At 44.7% G+C, this 24,567-nt stretch overlaps 1 non-coding gene across 1 annotated transcript; it reads left to right on the top strand.

The window, feature by feature from the left end:
* Positions 1–13,666: 13,666 nt before the first annotated feature.
* LOC124554874 lies at positions 13,667–13,775 on the top strand. Its single transcript, XR_006968480.1, has one exon. It is a non-coding gene; the product is annotated as a U6 spliceosomal RNA (small nuclear RNA).
* The last annotated feature ends 10,792 nt before the right edge of the window (positions 13,776–24,567 follow it).

Below are 24,567 nucleotides of genomic sequence, written 5' to 3'. Positions count from 1 at the left end.
CTCGCGGGGCCCTACACGATATTAGGCAGGTGTATTGATTTCTTTGGATCTTCAGTTTAAAAGCTGACGCCGAATTAATAATTATAGCATGTTTGAAGAAAGTTTCTATTTTCTTATAAGAGATGATCAAAACTGGAAAAAAGGGTTGCCAGCATATGTCTGTAATCAGATACTTGTTCAGGTATAGGCCATTATTTCCTAAGACTGCAATCCATCTTGACAAGAGACCACTCATACCTAAGATTCGCATCCTTCAGCCCTTTCTCTCGAATAACAACGAAATCGGATTTCGTCATATGTATGAGACACTCTGTCCAGTAATCTATGGCTCAAAATGGCTCCGAGCACTAAGGGACTTAAGTTCTGAGGTCACCAGTCCCCTAGAACATAGAACTACTTAAACGTAACTAACCTAAGGACATCACGCACATCCATGCCCGAGGTAGGATTCGAACCTGCGACCGTAGCGGTCTCGCGGTTCCAGACTGTAGCGCCTAGAACCGCTCGGCCACACCGGCCAGCAGTAATTTGTGCACATTGTCAATGGATGTGTAGTACACTATGACTATATATGTCCCCATGGCCAGAAATCTAATGGATCAAGGTCTTTTGAACAGAGAGGCCATGCTACTTTGCTCCTCGATAAATCCATTGCACATTAACCGCTGATGTTAGGTACTGTCGTACGAGGAGAAGGATATGGTGTGATGTCCTGTCGAGCGTAAAACAAATCCGTTATGTTTTTGCAACGTTAATATTCTGCAATAGCGCAGCTAATTTGTCGCGCAGCTGTTAATTTTTCCCGTTAACTGTGTGATTCTTTCAGTCTGTCACAAACAGTTTCTGTCCACACACTAATACTAAAACGAACCTAATGCCCTCTCTCCATTATCACTCAGGGTTTAGCATTTGACGACAAGTGGTTATTATGGTAATTAATAATCTCAAAATTCATCAACACAGTGAAATCTGTAAACTGCAGATTTTTAGCACTTCGTCTTAAAACTGAAAGGCATAATCTTAAAATTGAAAGGCATAAACGTAAACTGACTCTGTCGTCGCGTGGCCTGTGAAATTGCACACGCTGTACAATATGTCTATAAAGTAACTGCTCGCGCAGAATTGATCACGAAAGCAAGATTTTTGCCTTGAAGAGCTCGAATTCTTTGCACGCATGTTTCAGAGTCATCTTCTGCTCGTCGTAATATTCGCTCAGCTACAAGATGTCCTTAGAAGAATGGTCAACATTCAGGGATATGACAGGAACAATCATTTGAAGCAACGAATCAAAGAGGTTGGTTGGGTAAGACAGATGTGTACGCCCCTAGCCGAAAAACTAACGTACATTAAATGCGTTCTATCCCGGAAACCATTCGGAATAGAGCAAATGTCCATATGAGATTTTGCTTCATATGAGCGTTCCTGCCGTAGCCCTCGATATTGAAAAATTCTCCTGGGACATCCTGTATATCAGGCGTGTGAACTGTACAATGTCTATCGCGATCCATTGTCCTAGACACGAATGGTCCCGTGTCTGTAAATCACTTGGATTGTAGAACTGATGACATCATTCCATGTACATGACGATGTGTCGCGAATGCCGTCGGCTGAACCTTAACAGAATGCCACATCTACCATATCTCGCATGGAATAATAGGGTTCCACTTCACTGTGTACGTCATCCACACTCACGGAATCACTAACTTTGTTTTGATGCCAGCACAACCTCAAAACGATACGTACGCAATGCGGAATTCAGGAGACGGGTGTAAGCGCTATATCTGACAACAGCTTAACAGTCAGACGTCTAGGCTTACACCACTGAGTACTACCTTTCTGGACTCGAATAAGATGGTCCATAATTCAACAAAGTTTTACAAAGTAGGCTTATTTTATGGCTGTCGTTCGCTGTTTATTTCAAAGTGAGCGGTTGTGGGCCGTAGTGCCCATCTTCAGATCACAAGTCGTATTCCGTTTGAACAGAGATATTGTTGGATAGGAATAATCACACGCAATGATGGATGGCAGGAAACACAGTACATACGAAATACAGTTGGAATGGCATATTTATAACTAAAAATGGTACAGATTTCACCATAAGGGAAAGCAGGCAACAGACATAAATAACTTTCATATTTGACACAGATCATACTCCCAACATAATGTTCGATATCGGACTCTCAGTAAGGAATATGTCCTCCTCTGACATTAATGCACATTTTGCACCTGTTATTCATGGTGGCTACCAGATTGCTGAAGAGTCCATGCGGGATATTGTCTCAGTCCACGCTCAAGGCAGTTTTTAGTTCTTATATGGTTGGGGGAGTGGATGTTCGTTGAGAAAGACGTGCGCCAAGAGCATCCCAAGCATGCCCTATAGGGTTTGCGTCCGAGGAGCACGCATGCCATTTCACGTTCAATATCTTCACTTTCCAGTGTGTCTGACACCGCAACGGTCCTGTGTGGGCCGGCATTGTCGTTGATAAACAGAAATTGACGACCTAAACTGACGGACGTGACACAGAATCTACCTGCAGTTCTGCTGCGCTGTAATGGTATCTCGTGTGAAGATGTCCACTGTGCATAATGCCTGCCCACACCATAACGCTTAGGCCATGCCGATGACGTTCTCGAACGTTCTGTGGTGTGTAACGTGTTTCCCTCTCTCTCCACACTAGCTAACAGCCGGAATCATTTGCCAGAGTGAAGCGGGATTCGTCGGAGAACATCATTCTGGAGCACCGTAGCTGACCCAAACCAACATGCTCCCTAAACTAATGAACTCTTTCTCGACGATGGCATGCAAGAAGTTGGATGCATTTAACAGGTTTCCGAGCATACAAACCAGCCTGATTTAACCAGTGCAATATGGTCCTGCCAGAGAGACGTGTCCCGGTAGCGGTTGCAAGGTCTGCAGTGATCTGCCTAGGAGTAAGATGTCCGTTGCTTCTCGCCAATAGGGCTACGTATCGATCGTCTTGCAGTGTTGTGGAACGTCTATGACCAGTGGCATGCTTTCGCATGGCTTCAGCGGCCTTTTCAAATCGCTAGATGACACATTGAATCATACACATTACTCTGACTGTTACAGTGACGGCTTCGAGTCGTCCAAATGTTCATTCACTATCGTAAGCATTTACAGACATGTTGCCGTACCACACGGAATGACCCATTAATCGGTTCCACAACAACATTCGTCAAACACTGTACTGCCTGAACGGTCGAATGCATACAGGTTTCGCTTCAGTTAAAACGTCCCGTTCTCTACATTTCCTTTTACTATCATTGGTCGGGTGTTCCGTAACAATCATCGGATATTCTGTAGCAATCGACAGCTGCTCTTAAGCAAATGTCAATTTTCCTTAGCAATTTACCCTATTATTCTGAAACCGATCATTTTGAAATGAACGCAGATCGACAGAAAATATGTCTGTTTTGTATGAAAAGGATCGTGTCCTTGTGAAAAATACGTCCAGTTTTGATACAACAAATTTATGACTAAACACATGTTTATAGGTCTTTATTTCTACTTCCGAACATGTCCTGTAAAAATTCGGAATGCGTCTTAACGTATTTGTTATGTAGCGCATTTTATGGTCTTGACCAAAACTATTCCTGCAAGAATATAGTATCCTTATTTTTGTGCTCCACGTACAGTTATAGCTTCTTATTTTTCTTGGAAACGTCTTCAAAGTGTCCGGTTAAGCTCAGTACGGAAGCAGTACTTCAGCTTTCTATTTCGGAATTTCCATGTTTTATTTCGCCATTAAGAGTCTGATAGCCTGTCGATGTAGTTAAACTGCGTGCTATTTCAGAACAGGTATGCTTCCAATATTTGTTTCCAGGTGCTCTTTGAGAAATGTCGTCATCTTCAGTGGCAATCACCTAGTGTGCAACACATGTTACTTATATACTTTTGGTCTTGATTTAGTTCTGCAATTTGGACAACAATAAACATTTGTAACGACGTACATCGGATGATGAAGAGTAGGCTGAAGTTCAAGACATTAGTCAGGAAGAATCAATACGGAAAGAAGTGGGATACGGAAGTACTAAGGAATGACGAGATACGTTTGAAGTTCTCTAACGCTATAGATACAGCAATAAGGAATAGCGCAGTAGGCAGTACAGTTGAAGAGGAATGGACATCTCTAAAAAGGGCCAGCACAGAAGTTGGGAAGCAAAACATAGGTACAAAGAAGGTAGCTGCGAAGAAACCATGGGTAACAGAAGAAATACTTCAGTTGACTGATGAAAGGAGGAAGTACAAACATGTTCCGGGAAAATCAGGAATACAGAAATACAAGTCGCTGAGGAATGAAATAAATAGGAAGTGCAGGGAAGCTTAGACGAAATGGCTGCAGGAAAAATGTGAAGACATCGAAAAAGGTATGACTGTCGGAAGGACAGACTCAGCATACAGGAAAGTCAAAACAACCTTTGGTGACATTAAAAGCAACGGTGGTAACATTAAGAGTGCAACGGGAATTCCACTGTTAAATGCAGAGGAGAGAGCAGATAGGTGGAAAGAATACATTGAAAGCCTCTATGAGGGTGAAGATTTGTCTGATGTGATAGAAGAAGAAACAAGAGTCGATTTAGAAGAGATAGGGGATCCAGTATTAGACTCGGAATTTAAAAGAGCTTTGGAGGACTTACGGTCAAATAAGGCAGAAGGGATAGATAACATTCCATCAGAATTTCTAAAATCATTGGGGGAAGTGTCAACGAAACGACTATTCACGTTGGTGTGTAGAATATATGAGTCTGGCGATATACCATCTGACTTTCGGAAAAGCATCATCCACACAATTCCGAAGACGGCAGGAGCTGACAAGTGTGAGAATTATCGCACAATCAGCTTAATAGCTCATGCATCGAAGCTGCTTACAAAAATAATATACAGAAGAATCGAAAAGAAAATTGAGAATGCGGTAGGTGACGATCAGTTTGGCTTTAGGAAAAGTAAAGGGACGAGAGAGGCAATTCTGACGTTACGGCTAATAATGGAAACAAGGCTAAAGAAAAATCAAGACACTTTCATAGGATTTGTCGACCTGGAAAAAGCGTTCGACAATATAAAATGGTGCAAGCTGTTCGAGATTCTGAAAAAAGTAGGGGTAAGCTATAGGGAGAGACGGGTCATATACAATATGTACAACAACCAAGAGGGAATAATAAGAGTGGACGATCAAGAACGAAGTGCTCGTATTAAGAAGGGTGTAAGACAAGGCTGTAGCCTTTCGCCCCTACTCTTCAATCTGTACATCGAGGAAGCAATGATGGAAGTAAAAGAAAGGTTCAGGAGTGGAATAAAAATACAAGGTGAAAGGATATCAATGATACGATTCGCTGATGACATTGCTATCCTGAGTGAAAGTGAAGAAGAATTAAATGATCTGCTGAACGGAATGAACAGTCTAATGAGTACACAGTATGGTCTGAGAGTAAATCGGAGAAAGACGAAGGTAATGAGAAGTAGCAGAAATGAGAACAGCGAGAAACTTAACATCAGGATTGATGGTCACGAAGTCAATGAAGTTAAGGAATTCTGCTACCTAGGCAGTAAAATAAGCAATGACGGACGGAGCAAGGAGGACATCAAAAGCAGACTCGCTATGGCAAAAAAGGCATTTCTGGCCAAGAGAAGTCTACTAATATCAAATACCGGCCTTAATTTGAGGAAGAAGTTTCTGAGGATGTACGTCTGGAGTACAGCATTGTATGGTAGTGAAACATGGACTGTGGGAAAACCGGAACAGAAGAGAATCGAAGCATTTGAGATGTGGTGCTATAGACGAATGTTGAAAATTAGGTGGACTGATAAGGTAAGGAATGAGGAAGTTCTACGCAGAATCGGAGAGGAAAGGAATATGTGGATAACACCGATAAGGAGAAGGGACGGGATGATAGGACATCTGCTAAGACATGAGGGAATGACTTCCATGGTACTAGAGGGAGCTGTAGAGGGCAAAAACTGTAGAGGAAGACAGAGATTGGAATACGTCAAGCAAATAATTGAGGACGTAGGTTGCAAGTGCTACTCTGAGATGAAGAGGTTAGCACAGGAAAGGAATTCATGGCGGGCCGCATCAAACCAGTCAGTAGACTTATGACCAAAAAAAAAGAAAAAACATCGGGTGTGTTGGGCAATATGTTACCACGTCCTTCGAAGGAAACGTAAATAGAAACTCCAAACTTTTGAGGCATGCACTTTCACATCGACTGCTTACAGTAACTGTAACTACGAAATTAAAAGAAAAATTTGCATTAAAAAATGACATGCCCCATCAGACGTAGCTTTTCGAAAGGCATAGTCTATTAACGTTTTTATAAATGACTGTGGTGTATGTATTTTGTAATACACTGAAACTTGTACTTCTGCATAATTAATCTAGGCAACCATCTGCTTTAATATGCACTTCTCGATTTCTGTGTTACTACTTACTGTCAAAATAAAATTCTGCTTGCACTACAGGCTGTAACAAAAGGCATGGTCAAACGTTCACGATACATTCCTCACACGTTGAGGAAGGAAATATATTATATGTACATGAGTCCGAAAGCACTTCATTTCCATGTTACAGCTCAGTTTCAACAACTGTTCAATACAATAATTATCTACTTTATAAACAAACCCTCATCTGCGAACGGTGCATTTGCACTAAAGTGGGGTTGACACACTGATGAATGAACCATTCGCAGTAGCGTACAGCTGCTGCTGATGGTGCCTGCACACGCTATACATGGTACAGATACTGAGGATCGTCATGTAGCACTCTCCAGACAGTCATGTCGTCAACATTAATTGTTGTCAATTGCACGAAGAAGTTCCTCCTCCAATCGAGGTGTCCTCGACTTTCTAGCCCCCCTATAGTAGCGAGTAGTAGGCCTAAACGTCCCACGCTCTCTAAGACGTAAGTTGATTATCAGTTGCTTCAAAAGTCCACCTGTCGGGGCGCCGTCGGCCTGGAAATCTCTCCTGATAGAAACGCCGACTCCCACGGCCATTACCATCTGCTAATCCGGGCATCACCCACCTCTGCAGTTAAGTACACTGCCATTGCACTGTACTGGGAAGCAAGTCTGTGACGAACACTAAACAGCTGATACTATGTGCTTGATGCTAGTAGAGCAATGAAGTTCGTCGTATGTGAACGTAAGCAATGAAATGAGTCACACGTCAGCATTACCTTGATTCAGTTGGAACAACAAACACTGACCGTGAATCTAAGAGCTACAACTTGACGTTCATTCTGTCCAAACGGAACCAAGAGGGTATTTTGAATATTTCATGCAAGAAAACTTTTGATGTAATACGTCATGTTTCTATGTTTCCCATGATTAATGTGAGTATGAAGGGAAATAGTAAATCAGTTCTAACGTGGAAAGGGAGCGTTTTCGAACTCTTCTCCATGTAACACATTTTATTCCTCTATGTATGAAGAATGTTTCCTGAAAGTTTGGCCATACCTTTGCCTAACATCCTTTATAATAAGCGTCACTATGCACTTTTATTTCGGATCGAGCGAGGTGGTTCAGTTATCGGCAAAAAAATGGTTCAAATGGCTCTGAGCACTATGGGACTTAACATCTGAGGTCATCAGTCCCCTAGAACTTAGAACTACTTAAACCTAACTAACCTAAGGACATCACACACATCCATGCCGGAGGCAGGATTCGAACCTGCGACCGTAGCGGTCGCGCGGTTCCAGACTGAAGCGCCTAGAACCGCTCGGCCACTCCGGCCGGCTCAGTTGTTAGCACAATGGACTTGCATTCGAGAGGACGACGGTTCAAATCCGCAACCGACCATCCTAATTTAGGTTTCTCGTGATTCCCTTAAGCCACTCCAGGCAAATGCCGGGATGATTCCTTTGAGAGGCACGGCCGGAAATCATTCCCGATCTTAAAAAGAAAAAAAAAAGAAAGAGCTCCGTCTCTAATGTCCTCGTTGTCGATGGGACGTTAAACCCTAATCTTCCTTCGTTTTCTTCCTTTCACTCGGTGTCTCGCAATGTTGTCAATCACCTTTATGTTGTCTTTAGCGGGGAGAATTCCTTCGAGGCAACCAATATTATTTACAATTCTATCAACGCAAACTTCTTCTAGGACGCAAAGATTTTTTTTTCCCAATCAGTCATAGCACTACTGACTACTTCCTCTTCTGTGTTAACCTCTTCATATTAAAGTAACACTTGCACCTAACGCCCTCAATTATTTGACGAATACATTCAAATCTCTGTCTTCTCCTGCAGTTTTTATACTCAACGGCTTCCTCTAGAACCATGGAAGTTTCCCCCTGATGTCATAACACACCTCGCAGCACATATTCTGTGATGCTATCCCGTCTTCTCGTCAGTGTTTTCCATACTCCTTTCCCCACACCGATGCTGCGAAGAGCCTTGTTCCTCACCATATCCTTCTACTTGATTTTAAAGGTCATTCTATAGCACCACATCTCAAACGTTCCGGTTCTCTTGTTTTTCCACCGAGCGAGATGGTGCATCGGCTAGCACACTGGACTCGCATTCGCGAGGGCGACTGCTCAAACTCACGACCTGGGATCCAGATTTAGGTTTCCCGTGATTTCCCTAAATTGCTGCAGGCCAATGCCGGGATGGTTCCTTTGAAAAGGGCACGGGTGATTTCCTTCCTCGTCCTTCACACAATCCGACGTGCGCTCCGTCTCAAAGATATCGACGGGACTTTAAACCCAATCTTCACTCTTTCTTATTTTCCGGTTTTCCTTAACTTCGAACAAACGATGAGCTCTAAACTTAGAATATAACAAATTTCTTATTAAAGCTGTGGTCTGTGTTTGATAGTAGTAGACTTCTTTTGGCCAGGAATGCTCTCTTTGCTTGTGCTGGTATATTCTTTATATCGTATTTGTGTCGTTTGTCACGCTGTATTTTGCTTCAAAGGTAGCAGAATTCCTTTACATCTTCTAAAACGCGGTTCCGTTTTGGTGTTAAGTTTACCGGTAATTTCATTTTTTTCACTGCTCATTGCTTTTGTCTTTCTCTGGTCTATTTTCAATCCATATCCCGTGCTCCTTAGGTTGTTCATTCCATTCAACAGGTCCTATATTTCTTCTTCGTTTTCACTGAGGATGGTTGTTCCATAAGCCATGCTTATAATTGATATCCTTACACCCTGATGTTTAATCACAAGCCTCAGCCTTTCTTTTAATTATGTCACTACTTCCTCGATGTTCAATTTGAACAGCATGGGAGAAAAACTGCTTCCCCGCCTTAAGGCCTCTTCAAACCGGGCATCTGGTCTCGAACTCTCATTCTTATTGTGCCCTCTTGGTTTTTGCACAAAGGCTACGAGAGGGCAAAGCACTGCATATAGGAGTGACGTCAGTGCAGCGAGCGGCGTCACGGCCCGCGGCGCGAACACCTGGTGACGTCACCCACTGTCGACCACTGCCGTGAGCACAGCGGCAGCGGCAGGAAATCCGGCAAGGAGCGCTGGTCGCGTCTTCTCTCGCGCCTTTGTGGCTGTTCGGAGAACAGGAACACCGTACTCACGTTGTAGCTGTGACGTTATCGGCCATTATAGCGGCATTATAAAAGTTGGGAACATGGGGACTGATCATGAAACAGGGTGAGCAATAATTTCATTACGCTTTAATCTATTAAGAGAAGTAGCAGATCTCTTTAGTGCATAAATCCTTGTGGACGTTTTAAAACGAAAAACACACTGTCAAGTCACGATAATTTGAACACCTGACAAAAACCTAAATAATCACCTTCTACAGCGAGGACCGCTGCGAGACGTGCAGGAAGAGAGTGAGTGAGATTCTGGTAGGCACTGATAGGATATGGAGCCAAGCCAACTCCAGTGCAGTGGCCAGCTGCGCAATGTTTCCCGATTAAGTATCCATGGCGCGAACAGATTCTCGACTGGGCTTAGGTCCAGTGAGTATGGAGACCAAGGGAGTGCGGTAAGCCCGTCTTGTTGCTCTTCAGACGAAGCACGTACACCAATAACTCTACATGCACGCCCAATACGTTTCCGTGAGAAGGTCAAATACCTCGGTGTCTGGCTGGACCGGAAGTTACTCTGGGGGGACCACATACAACACATGACCAACCGAGCAAGCGCGAGGCTCAAACAGCTCTACCCTATGGTCAACAGGCGTAGCACACTGAACAGAAGGGTGTCGAGGTCCATGCACATGACACTTACTCGACCTCTGATGACGTACGCAGCTCCCGTCTGGGGATACGGTGCGCCTACACGCCTGCGCCGTCTGCAGCTCATACAAAACAAAGTACTAAAAATCATAAGCAATGCTCCACGATACACACGCATCGCGGACCTTCACCGGGAATACCGACTTGAGACTCTCACGGAGGTAATCCACAAACTCACCACAAGACTATACAGAAACTCCAGACATTCGCAGAACCCGTTTATTCTGAATCTGGGGAGCTACGACCACAACCGTGGATGGAAACATGAAAGACCAAAAGACATACTTGTAAGGACCTAACATCTATGGCCAAGCACACGCAAACACAACGGTACAGGTGAGCCCCTGTTAATCAGAGGCCATTACTGTATATCCAGCTGGAACACACTGCCGAATAACTGGCACCACGCAGGGAAGCCGTACCACATAGTCTCCACATGCAAATCAAGATCGAGGCAAATTTCAAAAGAAGAATTCGACAAGGTTGAAGCAGCATCAAAAACAATAGGTTATGTATTATTTTAGTGTAACTTCCACTACATAGAATATCTCGAAGACCGTAACGAGTGCCGGAATAAAATCATGAATGTGAAGTGGGAGCAAAGAACAACGCAACAACCTGGTGACAAGTGGACAGACGAACGGAAGAGAAAACATTCTGAGAATGATGGAGTATAATAATCTGACACCGTTCTCACATATTGGCATTTGTTGTGAACCACATTTTCAGTTCACTGCTATTGTAGCATGGAACTTAGTAGTTTCAAGAATGATGTTCTCTATCGTAACCAATTTTTAGAAAGCTGGGTTTAGAATTTCAGCCTTCTGTTTATCATCAACAGTTACATTACCCGTACTGTCAGCAAGAGAAGGTATTGAATTATTTGTAGCGTTCAGAGCATGTTGTGTTACTGTCAAGAGACAGTATATGTAAAGTGTTAGTGCACTATACTCAGAGGTAATATGGTTTCTGGCTATAACAATTAAATTCTAAAGACTGAAATTTCGTTATTTCCTTACGCAGAAGCTAGTTAATTAATAGGTAGCGGTTCCGTGGTCGAAACGTCGACAATGACTGGGAGTGCGATGTGATGACCCCATGCTCCTCAATGTCCGATGATGAATGGTACACTGCATGCAGACAAGCTCCACACACCCCCCACACAGTGAGATGATCTTTGACCGATCTCCCACTACTGTATAACGATCTTGATTGTTCCAGGAATGTAGCGGCTGCTGGGATACATCGCCGTCGCTTGCCACGGTAATGATGCATGATGCCCATACTAATAAATCCAACCTTGCATGAACTATCGCAGCTAGTAAGCCACTACTGCTCTTACTACCCATCCCACTGTCGCAGAGGGTTTTTTTTCCCACGGCACGAGCCTTGGCACTTTTTTCCCTCTGCTCTTCAAGTTGCTACCCTCACTCACATTTCGTCCACTATCTATCACCTGATGGACCGTGTTAATGCGTAGTCTTACCCAGACGCACAGACAACATCACAGCGCAGCATCCTGTGATCCACTCACTAGATAACTAACATGTTGACGGAGGTGACAGTAGAACTGTTGGTCTGGTCACCACGTTGGTGCGGGAGTGGAGGGTCCCCATCTCTATTACTGAGAGCTGTGTGTCACAACGCCTCGTCCTGTTGGTAGGCGCCACGTGTCGAAGAAAAACAAAAGGCATACAGGGGTGGACATGGTTCTCAAGGACAGATGCATACTTGTGTCGATCCATAGTGCCTTCCAGAGTGACGAGATCATCCAGAGAATTCCATGAAAACATTCACAACACCCAAACGCTCCCTCTTCCGGCTTTGACCTTTCCATCCATTGCTGCAGGCTGTTTGCTTTCAAACGTTTCGCGCCGTACGCGCCAATGGTCATCTGTCCGATGGAGTATAAAACGTTATTAATCTGAAAAGGCCATCTGCCGCCATTCAGTAGAAGTCCAGTTGGTGTTGGTGCGCAAAGTCCAGCCTTCGTCGCCGATGAACAGCAGTCAGTGTGGGTACATTCATCTACATCTACATCTACATACATACTCCGCAATCCACCATACGGTGCGTGGCAGAGAGTACCTCGTACTATAACTAGAGTCTTCTCTCCCTGTTCCACTCCCAAACAGAACGGGGGAAAATGACTGCCTATATACCTCTGTACGAGCCCTAATCTCTCTTATCTTATCCTTGTGGTCTTTCAGTGAAATGTAAGTTGCCGGCAGTAAAATTGTATTGCAGTTAGCCTCAAATGCTGGTTCCCTAAATTTTCTCAGTAGCGATTCACGAAAAAAATGCCCCCTTTCCTCTAGAGACTCCCACCCGAGTTCCTGAAGCATTTCCGTAACACTCGCGTGATGATCAAAGCTACCAGTATCAAACCTAGCAGCCCGCCTCTGAATTGCTTCTCTGTCCTCCCTCAATGCGACCTGATAGGGACCCCAAACGGTCGAGCAGTACTCAAGAATAGGTCGTATTAGTGTTTTATAAGCGGTCTCCTTTACAGATGAACCACATCTTCCCAGAATTCTACCAACGAACCGAAGACGACTATCCGCCTTCCCCACAACTGCCATTACATGCTTGTCCCACTTCATATCGCTCTGCAAAGTTACGCCCAAATATTTTATCGACGTGACTGCGTCAAGCGCTACACTACTAATGGAGTATTCAAACGTTACAGGATTCTTTTTCCTATTCATCTGCATTAATTTACATTTATCTATATTTAGAGTTAGCTGCCATTCTTTACACCAATCACAAATCCTGTCCAAGTCATCTTGTATCCTCCTACAGTCACTCAACGACAACATCTTCCCGTACACCACAGCATCATCTACAAACAGTAGCACATTAAACCGATGCCTGCTCTGAGGACCATACGCAGCAACGGCTGCTGAACTGTCGTTGAGGAGACACAGTTGGTAGCCCACTGGTTCACCTGGATGGTCAGTTGCCCAACAGTTGGACGTCTATCTACCGGTACACATCTTCGCCTCGGCGACGGTTTTGGATAACGCTATTTGGCGGCGCATGTCATACTTTAAACGCACGCGAACGATTTACACACTTAGCGTTTGGGGAATGCTCCCGTCCTTGCCCCGAAAGCCAGTGATCATGCCCTCTTGGATGTCCGCATTATAACGACAGCCCCGTTTTCCGCGTCACTCCCCCTCCCTCCCCCCTCCCCTGCCATCCCGGATGCGCTTTTTATACTCTCCACTGCTAGTGCTACCACCTGCCATGTGTGAGCGGTTATTGACGATGACGTCACGCTAATGTATGTGGACCGTGTAGTAATAAAATTTAACAACTGGTATAAAATAAAAGTAGTAATGAACGTGTATCCACACTTTTCACAAAGTCATCTCCTACCAACGAACTAAACTGCACATTTCATGGAAGTATGTTCCGTTTTTGCAACTAAATGCCGCCCGAGATTAGCCGAGCGAGTACTCGCTTCGGCGGTACATATACTAAAATTGGAACGATACAGAGAAGATTAGTATGGCCCCTGCGCAAGGATGACCGGATTGATGTAGCGTAATGAGTAGCGTTACTGCCCAGTATTGCGTTAGTAGTTGGGCGGTGGTTCCCGTCTTGATACTTCCAAATTTTATGGCCGGCACGGTAACTCAGCGTGCTTGGTCAGAGGGTTAGTTGCCCTCTGTAACAAAAAAACTGAGTTAATCGATCAACAGCGAACTTAAGTGATGTCTTACGACGTCCGCCCCGAGCAGATGCAACGAACAAGAGCGAAAAAAAAAAAAAAGAAAAAAGTGGTCTAAGGCGCTGCAGTCATGGACTGTGCCGCTGGTCCCGGCGGAGGTCCGAGTCCTCCTCGGGCATGGGTGTGTGTGTTTGTCCTTAGGATAATTTAGGTTAAGTAGTGTCTAAGCTTAGGGACTGATGACCTTAGCATTTAAGTCCCATAAGATTTCACACGCATTTGAACATTTTGCAACTAAATGAAAGGCAATTTTTTTTTGCCATACGCGTTTCGCTTCCGTTATATACAAAGCATATTCAGTGGCTTGTACAAGTATGTTACTATGTTACGATTTCTCACGTTTTTCTCTTGTTTTTCAGGTTAGAAACAACTTTTGCAGCACAAGATTCGTGAGGTTAAATTATCGTTTGGTGTTACTTACGGTTTCCAATTTCACTAGTCCATGCGTGTGATATTGGAGATATGTTTACGTGGTCCCCATGCTCCAGATGGCAGGTTTCCGGCGTTTCTTACCCACATTTATTACAGAACTTACTTGCACATTTCATTGTGTATTCTACGTGTGTGTGTTTACAGTGTGTAGTGTGGCCAACTGTCGCTGTGTGTTTATCTTTCACCTTCAAATGGTTCACATGGCTCTGAGCACTATGGGACTTAACATCTGTGGTCATCAGTCCCCTAGAACTTACAGCTACTTAAACCTAACTAACCTAACGACATCACACACATCCACGCCCGAGGCAGCATTCGAACCTGCGACCGTAGCTGTCGCTCGGTTCCGGATTGAAGCGCCTAGAACCGCTCGGCCACACTTGCCGGCTTACCTTTCACCTTTTGTTTCTGTTGTGCATGTGCTTCGAATTTGTTCATATGTTTTGCGTGTGTGTGTGTGTGTGTGTGTGTGTGTGTGTGACAGAGAGAGAAAGAGGGAGAGAGGGAGAGAGGGAGGGAGGGAGGGAGGGAATGAGAGAGACAGAGGGATTAATTAATTATTTATTCTGGTTATGTTTCACATTTATGTTTGTTGCTGTTTTAGTCGTTAACATGATCACTGAGTTATTGCTTTTATTCCCATTGAAGATGCTTCATAAATAAAAGAAGCGAGACGCGTATGGCAAAAAATAAACTGCCTTTCATTTAGTTGCAAAGACGGAACATACCGCCATTAATTTTGGAGCAACTAAGGAACGACGGAAAACGGAAAAAAATGACGATAAACTGCACACACTGCGCAAATTTAATTAATCATACCTGAAACACCATTTAATTGGCGTATTTTATGATTACTATCTACCACGAGAAATCATTAATGTACTTTGTGGGCACGTTAAAGGATGAAATTAAAAGTTAATGAAATGTGCTTCGCAGTAGTCCGCCAAAAAGCATACACCGAGAATTCTCATTCTGAATGCCAAAAATGTGGCCGGTGAATATTTGCCCTGACAAGCAAACACCGTTCCTGCTGCAGAATCAGGAGTATGTTGAGAACTATGGAACTCGAAGCAACGTTGCAACTGCTATTATAGTGAGTCGGTAAACGAGAATCTAAATTAACGTCCTGAGAGGAACACAAAAAGAATTATTTTAGTACTCGTATGTTTAAAACTCAATAAACGAGTTTAGGAAGTGGCGAAATTAAGTACCACGAAAGATATATGTAATCGTTGGTCTTTTTGCGGGAAGTCCAGTGATTCGTAACGTCAGCCGCAAAGCAGGGTCTGTCAGGAGCCGCCACCTGTGCTGGAGTTTTCTTGCGGCGGAATCGCATCATTGCTATTCGTGACTCGCAGGCAGCGATGGCCGATTGATGGCCCCGCTGAGCCGCTCAGCCGCTGAGCCCTGGTTCCGCGGGCAGCCGACAGGTGGCGCAGCGGAGCGGTGGGGCCAGTTTTTGCAGACGGCCGGGCAGCGCGTGTTGCAAAACACATCCGCGGCGCTGCTGGCTGCTCCTGCTAGCGCAAATTAATAATCCGTCGCCGCGGGGAATGCGCGAGCCCAGTCAGTTGCCTCAGCCAGCGCGTTCGGTGCAGTGAGTCACCCAGAGGCCGGTCCCCCCTGGAAATGCCACTCGCCACAGCGCCTAGCAGCGTGCGGCTGTAGGACTCAGCCTAGACGGTCTAGCTGGTCGGTACGAGGTGTCTGTTCGCGACTCTAGCTGTCTTAATGATCACGTTTTCGGTATAAGCTCGGTTTAAATGTTAGGCACATTATCCTGTCTAACGTGTTCCCTCTTCTGGGTTATTTTTACCTGTTGTACCTAGAAAAACGGTCTAGCTCGCACAAATCATATTTATTGACGATCGGTTTCACTCCAAAGGCGGACCATCTTCAGACACCAAAGTTGATGTGTGGAGACGGAACCACGGAGTGGGAACTGCAGAAGCCTCCAGATGCTGTCAGCTGCTCAATACCTATTCCCCTGTCCTACCTTTCTACTGTTAATTGACAAACATGTATAGCATATGAAACTTTCTGGTAGATTAAAACTGTGTGCCAGACAGAGACTCGAACTCGGGACCTTTGCCTTTCGCGGGCAAGTGCTCTACCATCTGAGCTACTCAAGCACGACACAGGGCCTGTCCTCACAGCTTTACTTCTACCAGTACCACGTCTCCTACCTTCGCAGGAGAGTTTCTGTAAATTTTGGAAGGTAGGAGACGAGATACTGGCAGAAGTAAAGCTGTGAGGACGGGGCGTGAGTCGTGATTGGGTAGCTCAGATGGTAGAGCACTTGCCCGCGAAAGGCAAAGGTCCCGGGTTCGAGTCTCGGTCGGGCGCACAGTTTTAATCTGCCAAGAAGTTTCATATCAGCGCACACTCCGATGAAGAGTGAAAATCTCATTATGTATAGCATATGTCAGATTTTCTAATAATGTAGTTATGCCCAAATATATTACATATGTACGTCGCTTATTAACATTTAAAAACCCTCTAAGCGACATACATGGCGCTGAGACACATAATTCAATATAAGGCATACGAGGCCAGTGTTGTAGGGAAATACCCCACCAGCGGATGACGAGAGCTGAACATATGGCGTCACCAGATGACTTCTTCACCGCACGTGCAGCTGCTGGGCTTGTCGATCCTACCCTCTCCAGTAGTGGGCAGCGCTACACATCATTCTGCTAGGGTACTCTGTTTTTGTTCTTGTATTAGCCGATGTGATATGGTAGTGGTCACGGTAGTGGTAATAAAAGACTATGATGAATCAGTTTGAATTTCCGAAAACAGAGCAGCGTTCTGGTACAATGTGTAGCACTCTCCCCTTCCATCGAGAGCAGGGGTGACAAGCCTAAATGCTGCACATGCGACAAGGTTTGTCATCTGGTAAGTACATGTGCAATGTTTGTCAACGAGTTTTGGGGTACTTCCCGACATTTGTGACCCCAAGTGTCTCATATTAAATTACTGATTCAGCGTCACATCCGTCAGTTCGGGAGATTTTAAATATTAATAAGAATCACAATGTACAGTAGTTGATAACATGTGGAGGCCTATGTGGTTCTGGCTCTGTGGATCAGTCTGTACACGTCACTTTGGAGTAAGGACTGAAGACAGTCTGCCTCTCTACTAAAACCGGTCACAAACAAATATGACTTGTGACAGTCAATCACTGTTTGTCCGAAAATGTTATCAAAAATATGTTAATTCCAGTTATTGCAATGATATGGCCTCTCAGGACACTTCTCACAAATGATTCTTCGTATGAACAACGCAAAATAAGTATCAGAACTAAGATGAAATTGAAAAGATAAATGCCTTTATGTATTTATGAGTAGAAGGGTAATAGAGGTATCAGCACAAAAACTGGTCTGCCCCAACGAAGCGGTCTTACTCTCACACTGTTTAACTTGTACACCAACGACCAACCACGTAACAAGACCTGCACCTCATTTATTTATGTCGACGATCTGTCCATCTCTATCCAGCTTAAGACATATTAAGGAATTAAAAGACAACTTCCGTCTACTCGTGACGACATGCGAAAGTATTACGTGGTCAACAGCCTCCTAGCAAAACAGTATTCAGCGCTTTGCGTCTCAGAAACAAATATGCTAACTACATCTACATCTACATCTACATCTATACTCCGCGAGCCACCTTACGGTGTGTGGCGGAGGGTACTTATTGTACCACTATCTGATCCCCCCTTCCCTGTTCCATTCACGAATTGTGCGTGGGAAGAACGACTGCTTGTAAGTCTCCGTATTTGCTCTAATTTCTCGGATCTTTTCGTTGTGATCATTACGCGAGATATATGTGGGCGGTAGTAATATGTTGCCCATCTCTTCCCGGAATGTGCTCTCTCGTAATTTCGATAATAAACCTCTCCGTATTGCGTAACGCCTTTCTTGAAGTGTCCGCCACTGGAGCTTGTTCAGCATCTCCGTAACGCTCTCGCGCTGACTAAATGTCCCCATGACGAATCGCGCTGCTTTTCGCTGGATCATGTCTATCTCTTCTATTAATCCAACCTGGTAAGGGTCCCATACTGATGAGCAATACTCAAGAATCGGACGAACAAGCGTTTTGTAAGCTACTTCTTTCGTCGATGAGTCACATTTTCTTAGAATTCTTCCTATGAATCTCAACCTGGCGCCTGCTTTTCCCACTATTTGTTTTATGTGATCATTCCACTTCAGATCGCTCCGGATAGTAACTCCTAAGTATTTTACGGTCGTTACCGCTTCCAATGATTTACCACCTATGGCATAGTCGTACTGGAATGGATTTCTGCCCCTATGTATGCGCATTATATTACATTTATCTACGTCTAGGGAAAGCTGCCAGCTGTCGCACCATGCATTAATCCTCTGCAGGTCCTCCTGGAGTACGTACGAGTCTTCTGATGTTGCTACTTTCTTGTAGACAACCGTGTCATCTGCAAATAGCCTCACGGAACTACCGATGTTGTCAACTAAGTCATTTATGTATATTGTAAACAATAAAGGTCCTATCACGCTTCCCTGCGGTACTCCCGAAATTACCTCTACATCTGCAGATTTTGAACCGTTAAGAATGACATGTTGTGTTCTTTCTTCTAGGAAATCCTGAATCCAATCACAAACCTGGTCCGATATTCCGTAAGCTCGTATTTTTTTCACTAAACGTAAGTGCGGAACCGTATCAAATGCCTTCCTGAAGTCCAGGAATACGGCATCAATCTGCTCGCCAGTGTCTACGGCACTGTGAATTTCTTGGGCAAATAGGGCGAGCTGAGTTTCACATGATCTCTGTTTGCGGAATCCATGTTGGTTATGATGAAGGAGATTTGTATTATCTAAGAACGTCATAATACGAGAACACAAAACATGTTCCATTATTCTACAACAGATTGACGTAAGCGAAATAGGCCTATAATTATTCGCATCTGATTTATGACCCTTCTTGAAAGTGGGAACGACCTGCGCTTTCTTCCAGTCGCTAGGTACTTTACGTTCTTCCAGCGATCTACGATAAATTGCTGATAGAAAGGGGGCAAGTTCTTTAGCATAATCACTGTAGAATCTTAAGGGTATCTCGTCTGGTCCGGATGCTTTTCCGCTACTAAGTGATAGCAGTTGTTTTTCAATTCCGATATCGTTTATTTCAATATTTTCCATTTTGGCGTCCGTGCGACGGCTGAAGTCAGGGACCGTGTTACGATTTTCCGCAGTGAAACAGTGCCAATGTTTTATGTTCGAATTCGTTGAATGCTTCTCTCATTGCTCTCTTTGCGCTCTTTTTCGCTTCGTTCAGCTTTTCCTTATCAGCTATGATTCGACTACTCTTAAACCTATGATGAAGCTTTCTTTGTTTCCGTAGTACCTTTCGTACATGATTGTTATACCACGGTGGATCTTTCCCCTCGCTTTGGACCTTAGTCGGTACGAACTTATCTAAGGCGTACTGGACGATGTTTCTGAATTTTTTCCATTTTTGTTCCACATCCTCTTCCTCAGAAATGAACGTTTGATGGTGGTCACTCAGATATTCTGCGATTTGTGCCCTATCACTCTTGTTAAGCAAATATATTTTCCTTCCTTTCTTGACATTTCTTATTACACTTGTAGTCATTGATGCAACCACTGACTTATGATCACTGATACCCTCTTCTACATTCACGGAGTCGAAAAGTTCCGGTCTATTTGTTGCTATGAGGTCTAAAACGTTAGCTTCACGAGTTGGTTCTCTAACTATCTGCTCGAAGTAATTCTCGGACAAGGCAGTCAGGATAATGTCACAAGAGTCTCTGTCCCTGGCTCCAGTTCTGATTGTGTGACTATCCCATTCTATACCTGGTAGATTGAAGTCTCCCCCTATTACAATAGTACGATCACGAAACTTCTTCACGACGTTCTGCAGGTTCTCTCTGAGGCGCTCAACTACTACGGTTGCTGATGCAGGTGGTCTATAGAAGCATCCGACTATCATATCTGACCCACCTTTGATACTTAACCCAGATTATTTCACATTCGCATTCGCTAATAACTTCACTGGATATTATTGAATTCTTTACTGCTATAAATACTCCTCCACCATTGGCGTTTATCCTATCCTTGCGGTATATATTCCATTCTGTGTCTAGGATTTCGTTACTGTTCACATCCGGTTTTAACCAACTTTCCGTTCCTAATACTATATGCGCACTATTTCCTTCAATAAGAGATACTAATTCAGGAACCTTGCCCTGGATACTCCTGCAGTTTACCAATATTACGTTAACTTTTCCTGTTTTTGGTCTCTGAGGACGGACGTTCTTTATCAACGATGATAATGTCCTCTCTGGTAAGCCGTCAGGTATTTTATCGTTTCGCCCAAGGGGGGGTCCCTCTAACCTAAAAAACCCCCGTGTGCACGCCACACGTACTCTGCTACCCTAGTAGCTGCTTCCGGTGTGTAGTGCACGCCTGACCTGTCTAGGGGGGCCCTACAGTTCTCCACCCAATAACGGAGGTCGATGAATTTGCAACCATTATAGTCGCAGAGTCGTCTGAGCCTCTGGTTTAGACCTTCCACACGGCTCCAAACCAGAGGACCGCGATCGACTCTGGGCACTATGCTGCAGATATTAAGCTCAGCTTGCACTCCGCGTGCGATGCTGGTTGTCTTCACCAAATCAGCCAGCCGCCGGAAGGAACCAAGGATGGCCTCAGAACCCAAGCGGCAGGCGTCATTCGTTCCGACATGTGCTACTATCTGCAGTCGGTCACACCCAGTGCGTTCAATAGCTGCCGGAAGGGCCTCCTCCACATTACGGACGAGACCCCCCGGCAAGCATACCGAGTGCACACTGGCATTCTTCCCCGACCTACCCGCTATTTTCCTAAGGGGCTCCATAACCCGCCTAACGTTGGAGCTCCCTATAACTAATAGGCCCGCCCTCTGTGACTGTCGGGACCTTGCCGGAGAATCGGCCACTGGCTCAACAGGCGAGGCATCCTGTGGTGGCTCGGAAACGATGTCATCACCACTAGGAAGCACCCCGTACCTGTTGGAAAGGGGTAAGGCAGCTGCCACGCGGCCAGATCCCACCTTCGCCTTTCGGCCAGGCACGCGCGAGCCCACCACTGTCCGCCATTCACCCTGGAGTGATGGCTGACCGGTAAGATGCTCACTGCCGGAAGACGCAGCGACATCAGGGGTTCCATGTGATTCCAAGGCCACCGAAGTAGGCATAGGTCTCACCACAGTTGCCCCAACGCCACTACGAGCCGACGCCTGCGCCTCGAGCTCGATGAGCCTAACAGACAAAGCCTCCACCTGCCCCCGAAGAGTGGCCAATTCTCCTTGCGTCCGCTCACAACAACCACAGTCCCTACACATGACTATGTTTACCCTACTCTATACGGTGACAAATTCCCAAGATACTACAGATTAAAAGTCCCATGGCTGGGAACCCTCTTAGTCACAGCACTACCCCTAAGTACCTCAGTGATACTCTTGATAGAAACATTATGACACTGTCAGAATGACGGTCGCAGCACGAAACAGCATCTTAAAAGAACTCAAAGGCACAAGTTGGGGAGCAAGCTCACTTGCACTTCGGACCTCGGCTCAAGCCTTGTGCTACTCGGCTGGAGAGTATGCTCACCCTGTGTGGTACCAATCCGCCACTCGAGAAAGGTTGATATTGCTCTTCACCAAGCTTCCCACCAGGTGACTGGACGCTTGAGACCAACCCCAGTCGAGAAGACCCAGGTTCTAACCGGAATAGCTCCACCTGATATCAGATGGACAGCAAGAGCGAAATCCGAAAGAAGCAAAATAAACACTTTGCTCGATATCTTCGCAGCAGGAGAAGCTTCAAGTAGCTCTTGCTCATTGAAGCCAAAGGCGGATGAGGGGCTTCAACGCTTTCAGGAAAGACTTGAAAGTGATTCGCTATCACTAAAAGAGGGACTACCCCCGAGGAAACAGTCTCTCATGGTCAACATGGAGATCACTTATTCGTCTTCCGCTGGAACTCGCCGAACTGTCATGCTAGGATGGGGACTCTGCGATAACCAAGACGTGTCCTGTGCGTGCAGTGTTGAGCAGACGATGATCCTTTTATTCACTGCCTTGTTTATAACATCTCGTCAGACATCGTGATGCAAGAGGAACTGACTACAAGAACCCCAAAAGCTGTGCATCTTGCTGAGGCACTACTCTTCATTCAAATGATTGACATCGACCCCCTTAGAAGAAGAAGACCAAGATATTTACTAAATACTCATTTATCATGTTGGCTATTAAAATTGAAAAAGCATAAAGGGTGCATGCACTTGATCGGACAGCCATACGAGTTTGCATGCCGCTTACAGGAACCGTGAAGGAGCGCTGACTCTGGATCAAATCTGACCTGCAGATTAACGACGAGATCCGGTTTGTCTGAAAGTTGCTTTTAGACAGTTTTCATATCTAGGTGAATACTGGGCTGGAACCCACGTTCTGCTTTAGTTACACGTTTTGCAAAAATGTAGAAACCTTTCGCACAATTTCACATGATTTAGCAATACTAGGCGCAGATTATGGCAGTACACAACATCAAATTATCATGGAGTGTATTATAAGCTTGGATATGCAAATGGTTATCATTCCAGTGCATCCACACGAAATGAGAAAGAGTAACGGCATCTTACGTTTTGTAAGAAATATCACGAGGCACGTTTCTCACCAAGAATTCCGTTTTGAATGTTTGTAAGAAGACGGCCATGTTATGCCTCTCGTTAAGGCAGAGTATAAACTACCAGCACGAACCGAAATCGACAACGAGCGGTTTGTGACCTATAAGGACTTCGATTTATCGTTCCTCGATATTTTTGCTCGTGGTAGTCGGGATCCCATGGTTGGTTGGTTGATTCGAGGGAAGGGACCATGGATCCCGCGACTGCTATGCGAGTATATAATCGTGGGGACCAGAGGCGTCATACGCAACGCATTGCAGGATCTCAGCGGCCCCGTGTGACTGCGTCCGAAACACCACGGTAGCAGCGAGTGAAGTCTGGGGCACTATGGGCTGTCAACAGGTCGAGTACTGTTTCGGCTTCCTTAGACGTAGTAGCAGAGAAGCCTACCGACGGTGGTACGTCCAATCACAGCACTAGACAGAAGAGTGGCATGACGTATTTTCGGTCGAATTCCACTTCTGAGTACGGCATTTCCACGAACACATACGCGTGTGCATTCTCCGATGATATTGAATGTTGCCATACGAGCCCAGCACCCACCTTCGTGCTATACGGTGTCACCATTTTTATTTACTTATTTATTTATTTTTTTGCGACATTAATCTTCTGACTGGCTTCATGCAATCCGCCACGAATTCCTCTCCTGTGCCAACCTCTTCATCTCAGAGTAACACGTGCAACCTACGTCCTCAGTTATTTGCTGGATGTATTCCGATCTCTGCCTTTCTCTACAGCTTTTACTCTCTACATCTTTCTCTAGTAATGTGGAAGTTATTTCCTAATGTCTTAACACATGTTCTGTCATCCTGTTTCTTCTTCTTGTCAGTGTTTTCCATATGTTCATTTCCTCGCCGATTCTGCGGAGAACCTCCTCATTACTTACTTTCTTAGTCCACCTAATTTTCAACAATCTTCTGTAGTACCACATCTCATATGCTTCCATTTCCTTCTGTTCCGGATTTTGCACAGTACATGTTTCACTATCACATAATGCTGTGCTACAAACTACGTTCTCAGAAATTCCTTCCTCAATTTAAGGCCTATGTTTGATACTAGTAGACTTCTCTTGGCCAGAAATGCCCTCCTTTCCAGTGCTAGTCTGCTTTTTATGTTCTACTTCTTCTGTCCGTCATGGGTTATTTTGCTGCCTAGGTAGCAGAAGTCCTTAACTTCATCTACCTCGGGATGACCAATCCTGATGTTAAGTTTCTCGTTGTTCTCGTTTATGCTGCTTCTCATTACTTTGTCTTTCTGCGATGTGTTCTAAATCCACATTCCACACTCCTTAGACTCTTTATTTTATTCAACAAGTCCTGTAATTTTTCTTCAGTGTTACTGAGGATAGCAATGTCATCAGCGAAGCTTATAATTGATATGTTTTCACCTTGAATTTTAATTCCACTCTTGAACATTTCTTTTATTTCCGTCATTTCTTCTTCGATGTATTGATTGAACAGCAGGGGCGAAA

This window comes from Schistocerca americana, chromosome 1 (genome assembly GCF_021461395.2).
Source record: "Schistocerca americana isolate TAMUIC-IGC-003095 chromosome 1, iqSchAmer2.1, whole genome shotgun sequence".
In the NCBI taxonomy this organism is placed as follows: domain Eukaryota; kingdom Metazoa; phylum Arthropoda; class Insecta; order Orthoptera; family Acrididae; genus Schistocerca; species Schistocerca americana.
Note: the sequence above shows the minus strand (reverse complement) of the source record. Positions and strands in the feature narration are given on the sequence as shown.